Source organism: Muntiacus reevesi, chromosome 11 (genome assembly GCF_963930625.1).
Source record: "Muntiacus reevesi chromosome 11, mMunRee1.1, whole genome shotgun sequence".
NCBI lineage: Eukaryota > Metazoa > Chordata > Mammalia > Artiodactyla > Cervidae > Muntiacus > Muntiacus reevesi.
In genome coordinates, this window is record NC_089259.1 from 65,228,266 (window position 1) to 65,247,984 (window position 19,719).

General features: G+C 42.5%; 2 pseudogenes; both read left to right on the plus strand.

Moving 5' to 3' along the window:
• The first annotated feature begins 893 nt into the window (after positions 1 to 893).
• Positions 894 to 967, plus strand: LOC136144573 (U4 spliceosomal RNA; annotated as a pseudogene).
• Positions 968 to 17,618: 16,651 nt separating this feature from the next.
• Positions 17,619 to 17,708, plus strand: LOC136144549 (small nucleolar RNA SNORA42/SNORA80 family; annotated as a pseudogene).
• The last annotated feature ends 2,011 nt before the right edge of the window (positions 17,709 to 19,719 follow it).

The following is a 19,719-nucleotide window of genomic DNA, read 5'->3' on the forward strand; positions in this document are numbered from 1 at the left end:
AATGTAAATAATGGAAATAAAGTTCACTGTGTTCCAATATTAAAACAAAAAAATGTTGTTGGCAAAGTGATACCTGCTTTTTAATTCACTAAGTTTGTCATAGATTTTCTTCTAAGCAGCAAGCATCTTTTATTTTCATGACTGCAGTCACTGTCCACAGTGACTTTGGAGCCCAAGAAAATAAAATCTGTCACTGCTTCCACTTTTCCCCTTCTATTTTCCATAAAGTGATGGAACTGGATGCCAAGATCTTAATTTTTTTAATATTGAGTTTCAAGCCAGCTTTTTCACTTTCCTCTTTCACCCTCATCAAGAGGTTCTTTAGTTCCTCTTCAGTTCCTGCCATTTGAGTGTATCATCTGCATATCTGAGGTTGTTGATATGTCTCTCTCTGCAATCCTTGTTTTGGCTTGAGAGAGGCTTCTGAGAGGTTAGTAATTTGAAGACAGAAGAGTAACAATTACATCTGGCAAAGATGAGATATTTGTTGACTTAGCAAAAGCAGTATTTTAAAGAGAGTGGTAGAAACCCTATAAGATGTGTGGAGCAGAGAATGGTGTGTGAAAGTGTGGAGACAATGGTTGTACACAGCTCCTGTGAGAAATTTTGCTCTAAGGAGGAACAGAAAATAGAAGAAGTAACTACAGACTTACAGACATGGGGAGAGGGAGGAGTGGGTGAGATGTGTGGAGAGAGTAACATGGAAATTTATATTACCATATGTAAAAGTGTTGGAGAAGACTCTTGAGAGTCCCTTGGACTGCAAGGAGATCAAACCAGTCAGTCCCAAAGGAAATCAGTCCTGAATATTCATTGGAAGGACTGAAGCTGAAGCTGAAACTCCAATACTTTGGTCACCTGATGCGAAGAAATAGCTTATTGGAAAAGACTCTAGCTTTGCACAGTGGCAGTATCGTAGCCAATGAGGTTTATCCAAGGCGCAATTATTGCTAAAAAAAAAAGAAAAGACCCTGATGCTGGGAAAGACTGAAGCAGGAGGAGAAGAGGACGACAGAGGATGAGATGATTGGATGGTATCACCAACTCAATGGACATGAGCTTGAGCAAGCTCTGGGAGTTGGTGATGTATCAGGAAAGCCTGGCATGCTGCAATCCATGGGGTAGCAAAGAGTCAGACGGTACTGAGCGACTGAGCTGATATAAAATAGATCACTAATGGGAATTTGCTGTGTGTCTCAGGGAACTCCAGCGGGGACTCTGTATCAACCTAGAGGGGTAGGATGGGGAGGGAGATGGGAGAGAGATTCAAGAGGGAGGGGACATATGTACACCTATGGCTGATTCATCTTGATGTTTGACAGAAGACAACAAAATTCTGTAAAGTAATTATCCTTCAATTAAAAAATAAATTTAAAAAAAGAAAAAGAAGTAATTACAGGAGTGCAACCTTTGGAGAGGCACCCATCCACACTATGGACTATTCTATAGCCAACTTTGAATAACATGAGTGAGTTGATGTTGTCAGCATCTGCCCATAAGTCCTGTGTGTGTGTGTGCGTGCGCACCCAGTTGTGTCTGACTCTTTGCAACCCCATGGACTAATAGCCTGCTGGATCCTCTGTCCATGGAATACTGGAGTGAGTTGCCATTTCCTTCTCCAGAGGATCTTCCTGACCCAGGGACTATACCCATATCTCTTGCAGCTCCTGCATTGGCAGGCAGACTCTTTACCACTGAGCCACCAGGGAAGCCCAGGTGTAAGGCACTCTAGAAAATTACAAAACCTGTGGAGGTGGTGTGGGAACCCTGGTTTATAACAAGTCCGTAAGAAACAAAAAACAGCCTGGAGTAAGGATTGGTTTCAGAATTTGGAAAGAAGGGGCAGACTTGTGGACCGAGCCCTTAACTACCAGGTCTGACACTAACTACAGGTAGACTGTGTTAAATTGTAAGACACTGTTGGTTTCTGGAGAATTGGTTAGTGTGGGGGAAAAAATCCACCATTTGGTGGCCAGAAGTATTGAAAGTCACCAAATGACAAATACTCTGAAATGGAGAGGATGTTGTGGGACCCTTTCCCTGTCCCTCATTTCTTGTTTGCAGAAAAAAGACTTCAGCCACCTAGACCTTCCTCAATACCAAAGAGCAGGTGCCAACAGTTATTATTCCGGGAAGTAAGGGAATGCAAAAACACAGAAGGAACAATCAAGAAACCATAATGCAGAGATTAAAGCAGAAGCGCGGTTCCTCCTCAAGGAATATACATAACGATATCTTTGAGTTCTTCTAGCGGACTTAGGGCCCCCATCCAAGTGGAGGATGGCTGCTTCTGGCTGAAGCCAAGATCCCTGGAGCACCTTCCTATTACCTCACCACCAACCAATCAGAAGAAAGTCATACCACATACCACCTGCAGCCCTCACCTCAAATTTTGCCTACAAAAACTTCTCCCTGAAATGCATCAGAGACTTTGTGTCTTTTCAGCACAAGCCATCTTCTTGTTTCTTGGTCCTGCAGTAAAACTTTCTCTGCTCCAACCTCTGACGTTTGCATGTGTTTAGCCTCACTGTGCGTTGGGCACGTGAACTCGCCTTTGGCAATAATTTCATGTATATCAATGGGCTTCCCTGGTGGTTCAGATGGTAAAGAATCTGCCTGCAACATGGGAGACCTGGGTTCGATCACTGGGTCGGGAAGATCCCCTGGAGAAGGGAAAGGCAACCCACTACAGTTTTTGAGACAGGAAATAGAATGGTATTTGCCAGGGGATGGGGGTTTGGGATGAGTGGAGAGTTGTTTTAATCGGTACAGGGTTTCTATTTGGGAAGATGAGAAAGTTCTGGAGATGGATGGTGATGACATTGTACAACAATGTGAATGTTCCAAATTGGGAAAGGATTACGAAAAGGCTGTATATTGTCATCCTGCTTATGTAACTTATATGCAGAATACGTCATGTGAAATGCTGAACTGGATGAAGCACAAGTTGAAATCAAGATTGCCAGGAGAAATATCAATAACCTCAGATACGCAGATGACACCACCCTTATGGCAAAGAGGAACTCAGGAGCCTCGTGATGAAAGTGAAAGAAGAGAGTGCAAAAGCTGGCTGAAAACTCAACATTCACAAAACAAAGAGCATGGCATCCGGTCCCATCACTTCATTGCAAATAGATGGGGAAACAATGGAAACAGTGACAGACTTTACTTTCTTGGGCTCCAAAACAACTGCAGATGGTGATTGCAGCCATGAAATTAAAAGACGCTTACTCCTTGGAAGAAAAGCTATGACCAACCTAGACAGCTTATTAGAAAGCAGAGACATTACTTTGCTGACAAAGGTCCATCTCATCAAAGCTATGGTTTTTCCAGGAGTCATGTATGGATGTGAGAGTTGGACCATAAAGAAAGCAGAGCACTGAAGAATTGATGTTTTTGAATTGTGGTGTTGGAGAAGACTCCTGAGAGTCCCTTGAACTACAGGAGATCAAACTAGTCAATTCTGAAGGAAATCAGTCCTGAATATTCATTGGAAGGACTGATGCTGAAGCTGAAACTCCAATACTTTGGCCACCTGATGTGAAGAACTGACTCATTAGAAAAGACCCTGATTCTGGGAAAGATTGAAAGCAGGAGGACTCGGTAGTTGAAGCTCATGGACTCAGTAGTTGTTGTGGCATGCTGGCTTAGTTGCTCCACAGCAAATGAGATCTTCCTGAGCCAGGAATCAAACCAGTGTCCCCTGCATTGGCAGGCAGATTCCCATTCACTGTGCCACCAGGAAAGTCGCCCATCACTTTCCATAATACTGTCCAGCTTCTGAAGGACTATGTCTGATATGTCCTAGTCTCTTGCCTCTCAGACCAGACCCATCTTCCCCCATTTCCTTCACAATAGAAGTCTGCAGCCACTCAAAAGAGAAGGTCCAGTTAAAATTTATTCCCTCACATGGGACTAGTCACATTACAAAGCAATTGGCTCCAAACTGAACAGTCAAGGTTACAGCAAGAGAACTCACGTTACAGGAGGCCTACTCACCATACACTGACATCATTGTGACTCTCCCCCAAACAGTGGAGATAATTCCAAGGTAAATAATCTTTCCTCCTGGACAATGGAGCCTACCTGTTTACCTAAGCAGTAGGCTTGCCCTGCAGATCCAGGTCTCCATCAGAAATCTCTGACAGCACATGTCAGAAATCCGAAAAGAAATTTGGGGGAAATACTAATCCGTTAAAACAACTGTGACTTGTCTGAAACAAAAGCTCCAAGAAGAAATCTAAGGACTTAAGGAGTAAATGTACGTAAGGATAAGGATAAACATAGTAGAAAGGAACTAAATATAAGTTGAAGGACTTCCCTGGTGGTCCAGTGGTTAAGACTCTACACACCCAATGAAGGGGGCCTGGGTTTGATCCCTGGTCAGGGAACTAGATCCCACATGCCACAACCCAGACCTAGCATAGCCAAATAAATAAATAAATGTTAAAAAACAAACAAACAAAAATACAACTTAGAAAATAAGTGCAAAATAATTGAAGTTTAGCACCAGCACAATAATAAAATACAACAGACTGGACTCAATAAATAGCATTAAATTGGAATTCCCTGGCAGTCCAGTGGATAGGACTCAATGCTTTCACTGCTGAGGATTCAATCCCTAGTTAGGGAACTAAGATCCCACAAGGCAAGGCCAAAAATATTTTTACACTTTTTTAAAAAGGAAAAAAAAGAAGCAATAATACATAGTATTAAAGTAATATGCTATTTGGAAAAGATAAAATTTGGTACATATGTCATACCTTATACCATATATATATAATATATATGAGTCAAAAATTTAGATATTTTAAAAACAGAATATATAACAGTTCTAGAAATAAACATAGGTGATCTCTTTCTAATAATCTTGACTCAGAGAAAACTTTCTTTTAAAGTCATAAACTCAGGGACTTCCCTGGTAGTCCAGTGGCTTAGAATCCATGCTCCCAACTCAGGGGGCCTGGTTCAATCCCTAGTCAGGCAACTAGATCCCACAAGCTACAACTAAAAGAGTCTGCATGCCACAACTAAGACCCAGAGCAGCCAAATAAATAAATAAAAATAAGTAGTTTTTTAAAAAAGAAAGTCATAAGCACAGACACCAAGACACCATGAAGAACAAGACTGTTAAAATGGGCTTATTAAAAATAGAAGTTTGTTGTAAAGCAAAAATCACATAAATGAAAATGACAAGCTAAGAAAACAAGATAATTGCAATCACTGTGCTGGAGATGGAGATTTTTCCTTTCATTTACAATGATATCGGATAAACCAGTAAGAAGAATACTAACAACCCAACTGGAAATTGAACAAAAGATCAAGGCTAAAAAAAAAAAAAAAAAAGATCAAGGCTGATCATAGGGGAACAATGCAAATTTCTTATGAACCACAGATAATATGCTTAATATCTTGCTCAGAATTAGGGAAACTCAAAACAATGAGATGCAGTTTTTCACCTTACAGAGTGCAAAAGATCAAAAAATGAGTTGACGAGAGTGTCAAACAGCCATCTTTACACATCTCGGTGACATTTTATGAAAAAAGAAATCTGTAAAACTTTCGACGGTCATGTGTTCCAACACAGCCATGTATTTCAGGGACACATCCTAAAGAAACGATCATGCCTGTGTGTTGACATCTCTGAAGAAAGACATTATCACAAAACTGATTGTAAAAGCAAGGGCCGCAACAATATGTGTGCTCATCAGTGAAGGACTGGTTATATTAATACAGTGAAATACCACGGAAACAAAAAGAATGAGGTAGAGCTCTCTCTGCTCTATATGATATCAAAGATTATCCAAAATGTATCCTGAGATGAAAAGTGCAGGACAGAAAAGAGTACTGTTATATGTCCACTTTGTGTAAAACCTCAAACAGTAGCATACATCATCCCTGCATGTGTGCGGATACTTAATAGTGTCCGCTCTGGAGAGGGTTACCAAGGAGTCTAGGATGACTGGAAACTTACCTTTCCTTCAATACTGTCTTTTGAAGCACAGAAAAGGCCTAAAGTGAATACTCTCTTTAACCTAGAAAAAAAATGGGAATATATTTTTCTGAAACCATCTTGTAGCAACTCCCCCAAATATAAGTATTTTGATCATGCCTGTCTGTATCAAAAATATGTGTGTGGAGGGGGCTGGGGCCAGTGAGATGGGATGCAGGAAGAGCATATGCTCCCCCCGACACACCTCCAAAAAGAACATATACCCAGTTATGCTAAGTGAAATTAGTCAGACAAAGACAAATACTGCATGATATCACCTATATGTGGAACCCAAAAAATGCAACAAACTAGTGAATACAACGATAACAACAACAACAACAAAAGCAGACTCACAGATATAGAGAACAAACCAGTGGTTACCAGTGGGGAGAGGGAAAGGGGGACAATATAGGGGCAGAGGAATAAGAAATTAAGACATACAAACTATCAGGTAAAAAATAAGCTGTTCTATGCTTAGTTGCTCAGTTGTTTCCAACTCTTTGCGACCCCGTGGACTGTAGCCTGCCAGGCTCCTCTGTCCATGGGGATTCTCCAGGCAAGAATACTGGAGTGGGTTGCCATGTCATCCTTCAGGGGATCTTCCCAACCCAGTGATTGAACCCAGGTCTCCCACATTGCAGGTGGATTCTTACTGTCTGAGGCACCAGGGAAGCCAAAGAACACTGGAGTGGGTATCCTATCCCTATTTTAAATCCTATTAATATTTTATGATAACTGTAAATAAAGTATAACCTTTAAAGACTGTGTATCAGTGTAGTGCATACCTATAACATATCACTGTACATCAACTATACTTCAATAAAAATGTTTAAAGTTTTAAAATGTAAAAAAACAAAAACAAAACTATATGCCAAGACAACAAAGGAATTTGGAACAACTATGTTGTAAAATAGACACATATAACCAAATACAGGTGCCCCAGATACAGATAACATGTAACTCTTGATAAGTACAGTTTATCTGCATCCTATGAGATTTATTTTTTTCATCCTATGAGATTTAATAGGCAATATTTTCATTTTTATTCAGATCTTATGCTATGGATAAAAGATATTTTGTATAATATGACTATGGCTACCACTTTTTTTTAGCTAGTATTAGCTGGTATCTGATAATGTTCTTTTTTTTTCTTTCAACTTGATAGAATTTCTGGTTTAGTTTCATTTTTGGTAAACAGTATAGGTCTGGCTTTTGTTATTCCTCCAACATGATATTTTCTTTCCCTTATTTTGTAAAACTAATCATTATTAACTTACTATAATAACTGATACATTTGGACTTAATTTGAATCATCTTAGTTTCTACATTATTTATCCTGATTGTGTTGGGCCATTTAAGAGGAAAAAGGAAACAAAATTATTTATGTACAATATGAATATATATTTTAAACAATAAATGTAAAAATATACATTACTGTGGGAGACCAGAAGGAAAGATATCTAAGTATTAATGATGTAATAGTTTGTCTTAAAGAAGTGAAATTATAGAGGATTTCTTCTATTTTTTTTCTGTTTTCTAAATGTTGCATGATATTATTTTTAGGGTAAAAAAAAATTGGCCAGCAAATTAATATAAATTTTATTTAATGAATTAAACTGACGAGAAAGCTGAGGAACCACTCCATTCTCACTGGTTCTCCTCCCCTCATCCTGTCTGGAGAGCCCTGGGGACTCCTAGGGAGTGTGTGTCTCCATTCACCAGCCCCTGGATTGAGTTTGCCTTTTGTGTCTACAAACGGCACTGTCCTCACCTGGCCCTTGACTCCGCAGGGCGTGGGAGGAAAGGGGAGGGTGAAGTGAATGCTCAGGGCCTTATCCTGCCATTGACTCCCCTTGAATATCAGCAGGATGTGGCCCTGAGGTTTTTCCTCCCCTGATTTCCCCAAACAGAAAATGCCATCCTCTGTCTAGACAGCACTTTGATGGATTGTGAACACAACTATATCACAACTTTATCTGAACTAGCTGAAAATGTCCTGCAGCCAACTTAAAATTTAATCTGTGGAGGTAAATGTTTGTTCACTCTTGGTTCCCAGCCTAGATGCAGTTTGGCCGCCAATCCCTTTTGAAGTGCTTAGTATGAATTTAATTTTGAGGCACCTGTTATTTTTTTGTAAATTCTTGGCGCTGTTTGTAATGCCTTCTGATGTTGGTCCATGTCTCTGGTTCATGGGAGTTTTGTCTTTTCATGTAGTTTAAATATTTTCCTAACTTTTAAAATCTATAAAATCTCATACATTTTTCAAATGAATTAAACACAGTACTTAAAAATAGCAAGCAAAGGAAGCAATAGCCTTATTGTTTTAGAATGATGCATAGCTCCACCCAGGGCTGTTTTGAAATCTTATTAAGTTCTGGACTGGACCAGCTATACCGTTTTTAGGTCCCAGTGACAAGTGAAAGTGCTAGGTTCATTTTTTAAAAATTTTCAAAACTTCCAAGATAACAATGGCAAATCATTAAACCAATCTCAAGGCCCTTCTAAATAGGTGTGCTCAGTCAAATCTGACTCTTTGAAGCCCCATGGATTGTAGCCCACCACGCTCCTCTATCCATGGGATTTTCCAGGCAAGAATACTGGAGTGGGTTGTTATTTCCCACTCCAAGGGATCTTCCTGACCCAGGGATCAAACCCAAGTCTCTTGAGTCTCCTGCATTGACAGGTGGATCCTTTGCCACTACTGCCATTTGGGAAGCACCTTCTAAACATCGGGCCCTGTGCTATTGCCCTGGTTGCATGTCCACAGAACTGGCCTTGTCTCTGAACATTTCTGGTAAGTCCCACCCCGAATTAGTTTCCAAGTCAAAATGCACTCACATCCTACTGAAGGTATTTAATGTTGGAATCATTTGGGAAAGGATTTTGCTTTGAAATTTTGTATGTATGTGAAAATCACTCAGTCATGCCTGACTGTTTGTGGCCCTATGGACTGTAGCCCACCAGGCTCCTCTGTCCTTGGGATTCTCCAGACAAGAATACTGGAGGATGGGGAACACATGTAAATCCATGGCTGATTGAGTCAATGTATGGCAAAAACCACTACAATATTGTAAAGTAATTAACCTCCGACTAATAAAAATAAATGAAATGAAGAAAAAAAAAAGAATACTGGAGTGGATTGCCATTTCCCCCTCCAGGGGATCTTCCCAACCTAGGAATCGAATCCAGGTCTCCTGCATTGCAGACAGATTCTTTACCGTCTGAGCCACCAGGGAAGTGAAATTTTGTGGCTACAAGCAAAACATTTCCTTGATTGACTCTGTTTCTATCCATAGATATCCTTACAAACAGTGCATATGTTTAGAAATTCCTGTGTGGTGAGAAAATCAGGCCTTTCAAATCACTTTCACTAACATTTTTATAAACATTAAAATTGGCAATGAAAGGAGTTGTCATTAGTTGTGTTGTATGAATATTTAATTAAATAACTGTCTCAATATTATAGTTTTCTTTTGATGTTTTGAAGCTGATGACTGTTTTTTAGACCCAAATATTGGTACGTGTCCCGGAAACACTCAAGACTCCATGTACTATGACTAAAGAACTTAATGGGGGGAAATGGTGCTAAGGATCCCACTTCTATTCTGATCCCACCCCTATTCATGCCCCCTCGTGAGAGCAGGTCAGCTCTCTCCCGATACATCACACACACACACACACACACACACACACACAGAGTAAAGGGCACAGACAAAACACATTAAGATTATGAGGCTCTCTTTGGTACAGAGGACTTTCTCTTGTTCACCTAAAGTTAGAACTGAGCGTCTTGGTATCTATATTACCTGTAACAGACTTACACTCACATCTTACTGGTTAAAACTGGATCACAAGTCCACTGGCAAGGCAATGCAATTCCTAAAAGGTCTAGATTCAACTCCTGAGGTGGTTGAATTCATCTTTTCTGAATCACAGGATGGCATGGAGTATAGACATCAGAAAAATATTTGGTCTGGATTAGAAGGGGAAAGGGGTCATGCCCAACAATGCCCTATCTCCTACCCACTTGGCCAGATACTTACCTAATCTCTGTCAATTGAACTTACCCACACAAGAGTTTGACCTAGGAACTACTGATGCCAAGAGAGCAACCTAGAATCTACCTGGCTTGGGTAGTACTACTACAGTCAGTTTCCAGAGATGTGGGGGTCATGGTTCTAACAACAAGGTCCAAGGTCTAGAGCAAGCGTGGCCAGTGGCAGTAGCAAGGGCATCCTCACAAGCCTAGCTTGGTGGCAGGATTTCAGACATATTTTTCCTGTTGACGGACATAGCTTTCAATCCTAGTTCTTATCCCTACTGGACGTTCTGTGCTCCATGCTGAAAGAGATAGTTCCACAATGGATGAAAGACAGGCTTTTCCTATTTCATAATCAAGTCAAGTTCCATCATCACATCCACCCATTCAGCAAAGATATGGTTGCCTGGTACTAACACATGGGTTATTGGGGGACATCTCAGGGATGTGATGAATCTGTTTGGATGCTGTCGACGAACATGATACAGTATATGCAGACTACAGATAACATACTCAGAATAGAAGAGGATAGAGGTCTCTGCTGGCCATCGGTATTCATGTGTGAGTATTATGGGTTGCAGTCCTGCCTTGGCATCCTCAGGTCCTCTTGAGTGAACTTCCTAAGGGTATGAGGCACCCATACACCTGAGCAGAAACACATGCGCGGAATGGTCATGGGGGCGCATCTGAAAGCCTTCAGACACCTGGAGATCTTTATGAGTTAGAGTGTGGTGAGGGGGCAAGGATGCCCACATGTGCTACAGGACTAGGGTTGTGGGTCTGAAGATCCCTCCTGCAACTCCTTCCTGGGCTCAGGCCCCTATCAGTGGTGCCAGGAGGTAGACTTTCCTTTGAAGTTACCTACATGTAGAGCTCAAATCCATTTACTCCGTCATCATTTTGCTATCATGGTCAATCCTGGTAATCAGAGCAGTGTAACTCCTTGTTTCAGTTCTCCTCTGCTCTGTTTGCCCCTCCTCCACCCCCGATTCCCTTTATTCATTCTGCTCTAGAGGAACCATATGGAAAAACATATTAATAGTTCCTAACACTGTGGAAGTCACAAGACCACTCCTTGAATAAACTGTTTAGAGTTGCTGTCAGGCACGGACATCTGGCAAAGACTCATGTGGAGCTTTGAGTGCCAGAAATGTCCTCATTGCTCATGGAACCAACTCAGAAGCCTGGACCAAAGAAGAACCATATAATACCATTGCGAGATTAAAGTCGCTGTAAATAGCTCTAACATATCACTGTGCATGCTGAGATCTGCAATATTGCTGTGAGTTTGTTCTCTTTGCCAAAGAATGTGATAGAAAAGTTTGGAGCTGCCCCAACTCTTTTTTGGGGGGGATCCACACGACTGGCAGAAACTTAGTTCCCCCAACAGGAATGGAACACATGCCCCCTGCAGTTGAAGCATGTTTTCTTAACCACTGGACCTCTAAGGGATGTCGTTACAGCAAACTATCAATGCACATAGAGGAGATTCTGATAGTGACTTCTTGTTCTTTACTAAGGAAACTGGAGACTAGGCAGATATGGACCATTTTTCTTTTTCTTTCTTTTTTTTTTTTCTGAAGGTAAAAGCCAGACAGCAGTGGGTGGGAAGAGGAGACAAATGTAAACAACTCTTTGGAGAAGATTAAATGATATCTGGAAGGCAGCATGGAATCAAGGGATAGCTTTTTAGGTTAAAACTTTATTATTATGGACTATTTCAAACATGCACAGAAGTAGTACAATGACCTCCCCCCACTCCCCACCCAAATATACTCATTATCCAGCTTCAACAACGGCCAGTTCTTGGCCTGTGATGTTTCAACCAACCTCCTAACCGCACCTCACCCCACATACCCTGAAGCACCAAGATAGAATTTGGATGATAAAAACAAAAGCATTTTAGGTACTGATGGGAGAGGCATCAGGAGAAATAAAGAGATTGAAAACACAAAAGAGAGCACAGAAATGGATTAACGACCCTGAGTAAGCAGAAGGGACTATGGACTTTCGGGAAAGGGAATTAGAATGAAATGCGGGGAGGCTTTAGCAAATAAGAGTTTGCGTGTGAGGGGAGAAGTCAAGGGAAGGCGGTAACATGAGAAAGCAAGGTTGGCTAAGATACTGGGAGAGTTAGGCCGGGACAGGGACAGGTTTGCTAGCCTGAGTTAGCCTGGTAAGGAAACGGGTTAGCCCGGGACACGAAGAGAGCTGGAAGAGGTTAATTTCGGGGGAGGCGATGGGATAAAAGAGGTCAGCGCGCAAAAACAGGAGTTAATCTGGACAAAGAGGTGAAGAGAACCCATTTTTCTTTTGTATTTGGGGTTCTGTTGATTCTACTCTGTGGATCTTGTGCTGATCACTAGGGTTTTATTTCTTTCTTTCAGATTCATCCTTATTCACAGCAGAATGATTTCTTGGGTCTTGTGTACAATTGCTCAAGGGTGGTACTAAGAACAAACTTTGACTTAGTGGACTCTTAGGGAGGGTTTGCTTCTGTCCAACACTGTGCTAACAAGTCTGCCCTTACATTTTTTGTATCTCACCCGGGAATGCAATGTGTTGGCCTCATGTTCATGCAGACTGTTTGCCCCAGACCTTATCTTCACAGCCTGCTGCCCTTTTCCCATGGTTACAGTGGAATTGGGTACAGAATCTTGTTCATTCCTCAGGAAGAGTTATTTCCAAATTAGGTTTCAGCTAAAAACAGATCTCTACCTAATGCCTAAAAATGGCTACCATGATGCTCTTGGTGTTGCCCATTGAACTTCAAGACCCTCAGGATCCTTGATTTTACTCTCAGTTAGTCGGTCCAGTAGTTAGGACTCCAGGCTCTCACTGTCAAGGACATAAGACCCCACAAACCAAGAGTGAGGCCAAAAAAACCTTTTAAATCTTTCTTCAAACTGAAGATCTGAAAATTCAGAGTGACTTGTTTTTGCTAATTTTCCTAACACATAACACAAATGATTTCAAAACAAAGTAAATGTGTGTCTAAAAAAATCTAAGTTATGCAAGATCTAAGGAGAACAATTTTGTTATATTAACAGTATCAGTTGTATCTTATATGAAATAAGTATTATTTTAACGTATTAATTGCATTGTTCGAAAGACACTGTCAGTAACAGATATGTGCCTTTATTATGTATAATAATTTAAAAGTTACATACATAGTGCTTCACAAGCTTTAATGTTCACATGACTTGGGAATCTTGTTAAAATGTTGATTCCAGTTCAGCAGGTTTGGGTTGAAGTCTGAGAACTTGTATTTTTTTTTTTCTCTCTCTCTCTCCTTTGTTCTGTTAACCATGCTGCATGGCTTGTGAGATCTTAGTTCCCTGACCAAGGATTGAACCTAGGCCTTTGGCAGTGAGAGCCCTGAGTCTTAACCACTGGACTGCCAGGGGACTCCTGAGAACTTGTATTTCTTCCATTCTCCCATGTGTTGCTGCTGCAGTTGATTCATGGCCACACAACATATAGAGCATTCAATTTGCCTTCAATCATTATTTCAATTGAATTTTTAAAAAATGCTCCAAAAAGTAAAAGAGTGACAACATTTTCTTCTTGCCACTAGGATGTCTTAGTTTGTTTAGAATATATTCAACACATTTTTTAAGTCTCTTTCTCTTTCTAAGGTTATCAATCTCCTGCTTAGATTGATAGTACTTATTAGCATAGGAATCTGAGAACTTTGACTGATAAAGAAAACCTTTGTTTAGTTGATCTTCAGAAATCAGGCCAGGAGCCAGCATTTGTAAAGCAAAATTAGGTTCCCATGGTAATTTCAGAGCTAGGCCTCTTTTGCTGCTACGTAGGATAGGAAAACTCCGGAGGTGGACTTTTAAGCTCTTTGTGAGTTAAATCCTGTTTGGCAGCTTCTTAACTCCTCCCTATTATGTGCCTGTTGTATCCGAGGGTTCCTCTTCCCCTTCAATGGTTTCAGATGAGATCTTCTGCCTCCTTGAACAGCTTGTGAAGTCCTTGGGGCCTGTTGTCTGATTCCCTGTGTCACACGCTCATCTTTATAATCCCTCTTGTCTTCTGGAGTAACAGTGGGAATGGTCTGGTGTTGGAAACTTTTGTATGACAGTCACTCTTACATAACTGCACGATGTCATTTTTGCGCCCCTGTAATGCCTTTGTTATACGGAGAAGGCAATGGCACCCCACTCCAGTACACTTGCCTGGAAAATCTCATGGACAGAGGAGCCTGGGGATCGCAAAGAGTCAGACATGACTGAGCGACTTCACTTTCACTGTTCACTTTTATGCATTGGAGAAGGAAATGGCAACCCGCTCCAGTGTTCTTGCCTGGAGAATCCCAGGGATGGGGTCGCACAGAGTCGGACACGACTGAAGTGACTTAGCAATGTCTTTGTTATAGTGTAGCCCTTCCTCCTTTAACACTTGGCATGGAAGAAATAAGAGACCACACAAAGTACAAAAGGAATTGTTATAGCCACGCGTTCTGGGAAACTGAAGAAGGAATTCATAGGGCCTGGACTCCATCTCAGGCCTGTCTGTGCCGGTTGTGCACGGCAGCCTCTCCAGTGGACTCTGAGCTCTGTGCTTAGCGCCTGTGGGAATGACAATGGAAGGATAAGACTCCCCTCTGGGTAGGGAAGACACTAATCACCCCTGCCTCTGGACAGTATCGGACAGCATCTATCGGAATGTAACCATAGGCTTATCGGGGTCCTTGGCTAAGAGGAGACTCTGCCTTGGACCCACCGGTGTAATAAACTGCACTCCACTATCTGCATTGTCCTTCTGAGTGAGTTTGTTTCCCGGAAAGCGTGGCTATAACAAACCAAACTCACTCAGAAGGACAATGTAGATAGTGGAGTGCAGTTTATTACACCAGCGGGCCCAAGGCAGAGTCTCCTCTTAGCCAAGGGCCCCAACCAGCATTTGTGAAAATCTTTTATACCCCATGTGTACGTGTCCAAACCCACCACCCCAATTTCCTTGAGACTTACATAAACAAAGGAAGGGTAAATACAACTACAATAACCCCATCATTCATGTGTTATGTGTTCAAAGAGTTAATAATCAATAAGCCCACAGTTACATTCCAAACAGTTAATAATCAATAAGCTTGTGGTCACGTTCCAACCAGTTAATAATCGATAAGCCTGCGATTACATCCTGATAGATATGGGGAAAAAATTTATGACCTGTCCGGAGGCAGGGGTGATTACGGTATGTTTTCTCTTAGGTGATGAGTAACCTGGATATGATCTTCAAGGTTCCCCTGTCCGGAGGGGGTCTTATCCTTCCATTGTCGTTCCCACAGGCACTAAGCCGAGCGTTCAGAGTCCACTGGAGAGGTGGCTGAGCATGATCAGCTTGGACAGGCCTGAGATGGAGTCCAGGCCCTATGAATTCCTTCTTCATTCCTCCCTCTTGATGCTCTTAACTCATATTATGAGCTTCATATATAGGGATATATTGCACCCTGGCTCTCCAACTGCCAATTAGGGAGAATGACATCAACCTTCGGGTTACAAAGTTCATAATACATTGTAAAATTCAGGGTCTACAAAGCAGAACTATCAAGGCAACTATAACAGTGGTAAGTATAGTTTTTCTCATCAATCACCCTTCACCCAAGATAGGACCGAAGTCCAGAAAGGAATGTTTTCATTTGACATTGCTTTTACCTGGTTTTTCATGTTATCTAAAGCAGTTGATACATTGTCAGATAAGTCAGGAATGTATACACAACATTCAACCTTAATTATAGCACAGGTCCCTCCTTGAGCAGCTGTGAGTATGCCCAAAGCCATTTTATTATGAATTACCGCTTTCTTCATTTGGATTTGCTCTTCATTTAAGGCTTGGATGGCTTTTGTTCTATCTAGGAGGGCCTGTTTTGTGAAATTAGTCAAGGCCTCTACTTTAATCATAATATCTGTTGTCCCTATAGAGGGTACAAATAAGGCAGCAATATAGTTATTAGGGGAAGCACACTGATTGAAACCGCCCACCCTGGCCAGGCACCATAATAACCATTTGCATGAGTTGTTTTATGACAGGAGATCCTGATAAGGAATCTGGAACTAATAAGCCACCACCAGCCGGAAGAGTTCGGGAAAGGTCGAGAGGAGACACTGCCTGTCCGTCCACTTCCCAGAATCCCTCTTGCTAGCATCCATCTTGGCTGAGCGATGAGTGCACCACCAGGGAAGACTCTGAATTAGAATGAATTAGAATTTCCGAAAAAAAAAAAATAAATAAAAAACAAAACAAACAAACAAACAAAAAACCCCACAGAATTTCCGGGTGGCCAAAGACCATCCGGAAACTAATCCCATCACCATAAAACCCAAGACTGCGAGCCACACAGCAGAGCAGTTCTCCTGCAACATACTCATACCAAATACAGATCTTGTCCACCTAGCATGTAAATAAGGTAGATTTACTGGGGCTTGTTGTAAGTTAGGCTTTTGTTACACTGGCATTTATTTCAAATGTAACCCCATGACCCGAGTCTATTGACTGTAGGTCTTACACCAAGAGAGCAAGGAGAGGTTATGATTGACAAGAGAGAGGAAAGTCTCTTTTTGTCATCCCAGAAAAGAGCAGAGTGGTTTAAAATCCCCTTGGCAGAGCGGTGACACCCAGCAAGGAAGTCCATCCATCACAGACAGAGGCATAGCCCCACGTGCGGAAGTCCGCGTAGGAATGTGCCCGTGAGATGAAAACATTGTCGAAAGTTAAATTCAAAATCACGTTGATGAGGCCAAGCAGCAGGAGTTGATTGTGCGGCTTCATCCTGAGGAGGGGCTCGTCCGGGATCTTCTTTTCTTTCTTTTTAAGGATGGTCTTAGTCTCTCGAGGGTCAGCGGGGTCCCTCTGTGCAGTCCACTCAGCGTTTTCCGGGTCTGCATGGTATGCTCTCTTCACCCTTGTATCAAGGGACAATACCTGCAACTTTAACTGCAGCACGGGTAGTTAGAATAACCTAAGGGCCCTTTCACCAAGGGGCTAGTAAATCAAGTTTCCAATCTTTGACCCATACTTGGTCACCAAGTGTAAACTCATGAATCTGTTCCCTAAAGGGGAACGGCACCCTTTTTTGTACAAACTTAGTTACCCGATTTATTACCTTACCCAGTTCCATCTGCTGTGAAATCTTATCCCCCCTTACCTGAGGCAAATTTGTTGACACCTGTTTTATTATGGGAGGAGGCCTCCCATACACAATTTTGTATGGAGAATAACCTTGGGACTGTGGGGTCATCCTGAGTCTGAGCAGAGCCATCAGAAGCAAGTCCATCCAGGAGCAGTCAGTCTCTCTGATCCACTTGGAGAGTCTCTTTAAGTGTCCGGTTGGCTCATTCCACCATCTCAGAACTCTGGGCCTATATGCAGTGTGCAGTTTCTATTTGATGTTTAAAGTTTTGCTTACCTGTTGTACTAAATCAGCTACAAAAGCCAGGCCATTGTCTGATCCAATGCTGGTAGGAAATCCAAATCTGGGAACTATTTCCCTAAGCAGGCACCGGGCTATTTTTGATGTTCTTTCAGTCCAGGTAGGAAAAGCTTTTACCCATCTTGAGAACGTACATATAATTACCAGCAGGTGTCCCATGCCAGAGCAAACGCGGCCCCGAACCATTGCCTGGCCTCTGCCAGTAGGCTACAGGCAATGAAGCGGGTTGCACAGTGGAAAGAAAGAAAAAAAAGAAAAAAAAAAAAAAAAAAAAACACACAATTACCAGCAGGTAATGGTACTGTCAGTGAGGTTTCATTTCGGTGAAGTCTACTCCCAGGTGTTCAAGGGGCGGTGTGCCTTTCAGCTGAATACCCGGAGGTTTTTGTCTGAATCCCCGAGAGGCAGCATTAACCTGTGAGCAGGCAGCATGGCCTAGGGGGTCGCTTGGTGTGTTTGGCTTACCAGAGTGTGTGCCAGCCCCTCTGGTACCAATAATTTGCCACTTGGCGGGACTTCCCTCGCAGTCCAGTGGTTAAGACTTCACCTTCCAATGCAAGGGGTGCAGGTTCAATCCCTGGCCAGGGAGTTAGGATCCCATATGCATTGTGGCTGGAAAACCAAAACATAAAACAGAAACAATATTCTAACAAATTCAGTAAAGACTTTAAAAATAGTCCATATCAAAAAAATATTTAAAAAAAAAAAATTTGCCACTTGGCGATTCTCACCATCCGTTTTCAGTCTTGATGGCCCCTTCCGCTTTGGAATACCTGAGAGCTGTTGTGCCTGTTTTATCAGGCTAGTGCCATCAGTATATAGGACACAATTAGGGTCTGGAAACTTGAGCCCTTCTTTAAAACAAACCCCAGATACCTCACCTCTTCTTTGTAGATCTGTGCCTTCTTTTTCAACACCCGGTAACCTGCTTCTATCAACAGCTGGAGCAGTGCATTTGTCCCTTTCCAGCATTTTTCCTTGGTCTCGGCAGTCAGCAGCAGGTCGTCTATGTACCGTAGGAGCTGACATCCATACTCTTCCAGATGGAATGAGTCCAGGTCAGAAGCCAAGGCTTCCCCAAAGATGGCTGGGGCGTTTTTTACACCCTTGTGGGGGGTCCAGGTGAGCTGTTGTTTGGTGCCACCGACTGGATCTTCTCATTCAAAGGCAAAGATGGGCTGTGACACTGGGGCGAGGTGTATGCAGAAGAAGGCATCCTTGAGATCTAGGCAAGTGTAAGCTTTAGTCTTTGGTGGGAGGAGGCTGAGTAAGGTATAGGGGTTTGGAACAGTGGGGTGTAAAGTCACAATAGTCTTGTTGACTAGCCTGAGAGCTTGTACAGGCCTATAGTCCTGTCCTCTTTCCTTTTTGACTGGCAGGATTGGTGTATGCCAAGCCGACTGGCACTCTATCAGAATGCCTGTTTGTTTTGATCTATTGATGTGGGGCAGTATGCTGGCCCAGGCCTCTATCGGTAGTGGGTACTGGCTCTTTCTGACCGGGATGGTGCCTGGTTTGAGCTCTATTGTTACTGGGGCTTGATGTTTAGCCAGCCTAGAAGGAGGGAGGGGGCGGTCTTCCCCCCAGACCTCAGGGAATAATTGAGTTAGCTCTCTCTCATGCTCTTCTGGCCCACCCAGTTCTTCCTTCGGGGGCTCATGCAACCTCCATTCATCTTGGGGTGGTATTGAGAGAGAGGGCAAATAAGTCATAGAGTCCATCCAGAAGGTGGGCCTCTCCTCAGGGGAGAAACTCCCTTGTGCTCCTAGTTTGGAGAGCAAGTCTCTTCCCAACAGGGGTACTGGGCACTCAGGAATGTAGAGGAATTCATGAATCACTTGGTGCCCCCCATCTGACATTTTCTGGGCTGGCAAAACTATTTAATCATCTCTTCTCGAGATACCCCAGTTACAGCGGTAGTCTTTCTGGACAGTGGAGCCATAGGTTTCGTTACTACCGACAGTTCTGCTCCTGTATCCACCATGAAGTCAATGTTTTGGTCCCTCACTTTTAAGGTTACCATGGGCTCTCGGGGACCTGATAATCTCTGAGCCCCGGCAGCCCTAGTTAATTTCCAAGTCAGCAAGCCCCACAACTGCGGGAGCTTCCTCTTCCTTCCTTGCCTTAGGGCATTCATTCTTCCATTGGCCAAAAGTTTGGCACCGGGCACAGTGGTTTGGCTGTAACGGGCCTGGGGCCTCTATTGGGACTGGATGAAGGACTGTCCTGTACCTGGGGCAAAGGAGG